Consider the following 2,816-nt stretch of genomic DNA (forward strand, 5'->3'; position numbering starts at 1 on the left):
GTGACAACTTTACCGAGAGCCAACAGCTTTTGCCATGCAAATGGCCACACCCTCTCCAAATGCCATTTGTGTCTTAGCTGATTACCAAATTTCCAAGGCAAACCCTGTTGCTGGAGGCTTTGTTGTAATGGGAGAGGTTTCAATACAGTCATTACTAGCGGTACTGGAGCTAGAACCCAGGGCCTCCCTGAGGCCAGCGCTGTGCTGTTGAGCTGCATCCCAGCCCCATGCCCAGTACTGTTCAAGTGTCACCACGCACCAGGCATGAAGACAAGATGCCAAGTTTGCACTCCTGCTTTGTGCATGGTTGTTGTCACTGCCGTCTGTTACACAGATGAGAAAACAAGGTTTGTGTCCGCTGGAATGCAGGCTAGCTACTACAGTCACAGTCAGAGGTTTGTTTTCAAATAGAAGCTTATGCTGGGCATGAAGGCACATGCTTTTCATCCCAACACTTAGAATGCTGAGGCAGGAGGACTGCTGTGAGTTCAAGATCAGTCTGAATTACATAGCAAGACCTTGTCTCCAAAAACCCATAAAATGGGCATGGTGGCACATGCCTTTAATCCCAGCACTCAGGAGGCAGAAGTAGGCAGATTTCTGTGAGTTTCAAGGTCAACCTGATCAACATAGAGAGTTCCAGGGCAGCCAGGGCTACATTGTGAGACCCTGTCTCAAAAACAAGAAATAGTAACTGTGATGGAATCATAAATCAAAGCCCCCCAGATTAAAGTAAAACTAAGTTTCCCAAGCTATATTCTGGGAAACTGTACAAGGAAGCAAAAGAAAAATAATTCTAACTATAGAAAAGAAAAGATGACCTGACCTTTTCATGCTCCTTTGATCAAGCTGGAAAAATACCTGAAAAATCCCCCCTCCCATTTCTGCTGTAACCATGTAACCAAGCTAAACTGAATCTGCACTTCCCCTTTTGATTAAGGGGGAGTCCGTCTGGACGATTAAATCCTCTTGCAATTGCATCTACTGGTTTGAGGACTGAGTTATTGGGGTGCAACCTCCCGAGAACATAGGGTATCCCAATCTGGGGGTCCTACAATTCTAAGGTGAAGGGCCCTTTTCCCTTTCCACATCCCCTTAATTTTCTGTCTTTTTTTCTGTGTGCGTGCGTGCCTGTACATTCGCATATGGAGACCAGAAGCTGAAATCAGGTGCCTTCCTCAAAGGATCTCTGATAGAATGTGTGAACTGCAGAAAAGCCACAAACCTCATTAAGGAAAGCCATAAATCCCTTAAAGTGTCTAACTAGCTCTAAATTGGCAGCCTGGCCTTGCTCAAACTTGGCTCTGCTCACACCTATCAGCTGGTCACTCCCAAGCCTGAGAGAAAGTGTTTGTGGAGCCCACTTGTCTTCTCTAAGGCCATAAATAACACTTCTGCTGGTTTCTGGGGAAATAATCTTGAGAAGGAGATCCTCAGTCACTCCAAGGACACCAAGCCCTAGCACTAACTCAACTCCCCACTAAGTGTAGTTGTGTCCCACAACCCTGCTATGAAAAAAAAAAAACCTCATTTTCTTTGTCTAGTTGTAGAAGCTTGGTGTTACGTCCAGATCTCACAACCCCCAATGACCACCAAGGAGTCCCGAGTGTATGCAACAGCAAAGAGCCTTTATTCCGGCTTAAGCTCAGGCCCTCAGATTTTACCGATGCAGTGGGTCCATACTGAGAGCCCCAAACCAGGGTGGGGCAAGCTTTTTATAGGGAGTTTTGCTGAAGCCCGCTGCACACCTGATACACTTTAAAATGATTGGATGGTCCTATGTTCTGAGTACAGGGAGGATTCTTATTGGTAGGGGCTGTCTTTAGGGCATTGGAATGTGCTGACTGTTATCTGTAGGGCCAGAAGTTTCTGTGTCTACCTTATAAGGCTTTTACATACCCAGGCTTGCTTTATCTATTGCTTGTGGGGGTGGGGGGGTAGCAACTGGAGATTTACAACATGCCTGGGCTTGTCCAGGCTTGTCTGAAACAGCTAGCCAAAATGGAGTCAGTGTATTCTGACTCTTGTGTTTTGACTCTTCATTCCCCCCTAGAGTTATGGCAGGGGTTAAATCTTTAAGCCAAGCAAATTGCAGAAGCAGAAAGAAGCAGTTAGATGAGTCAGAGTCCCACATTTCCTCCTCTCCTAGTAACTAGGGATGATCCAATCATGGGTCTGGGTGTGGATTTGCTAGTCGGATGTGGGTGTTATGAATCTAGGTGGCAACTCTGTCTGCCTTTACTGCAGTCAGGGTTGTCAGGAGCACCACATACGGTCCTTTCCAGCGAGGTTCTAGGGTCTCTCGGTGGTGTCTGCAAACATAGACCCAATCGACAGGCCAGTAGTTGTGTGGGGTAGGAGGAGGAGGAGGAGCAGTCTCATAAATGGCTTTCAGATGGGGCCACGCATCCTTGTGGGCAGGTGCCACAGCCTCAAGAGAATCAAGCAATTGATGGTTATCAAACTCAGCAAGGAATTCAGCTTTTAAATTGGGGAGGATGGGAGACGGTCTTCCAAACATGATTTCATATGGAGTTATACCCAACAGATAGGGGGAGTTCCATACCCTGTATAGGGCAAAGGGAAGGAGAGGCACCCAGTCTCCATGGGCTTGCCTGAAACAACAGCTAGCCCAAATGGAGTCAGTGTGTTCTGACTCTTGCATTTTGACTCTTCACAGGCCTATGAGTTTTGGTGTATACTTAGTAGTCTCTGACCTAAACATGCCTATACATGTGTGTGCATAGGTGTAATTGTATTGACTTCCTCAACAGTTCATCTCAAGCTTTGCTAAAAGAAAGCAGAAGCAAAAAAAA

The sequence above is a fragment of the Nannospalax galili genome, unplaced genomic scaffold, assembly GCF_000622305.1.
Source record: "Nannospalax galili isolate Female #2095 unplaced genomic scaffold, S.galili_v1.0 scaffold1055, whole genome shotgun sequence".
Classification (NCBI taxonomy): Eukaryota; Metazoa; Chordata; class Mammalia; order Rodentia; family Spalacidae; genus Nannospalax; species Nannospalax galili.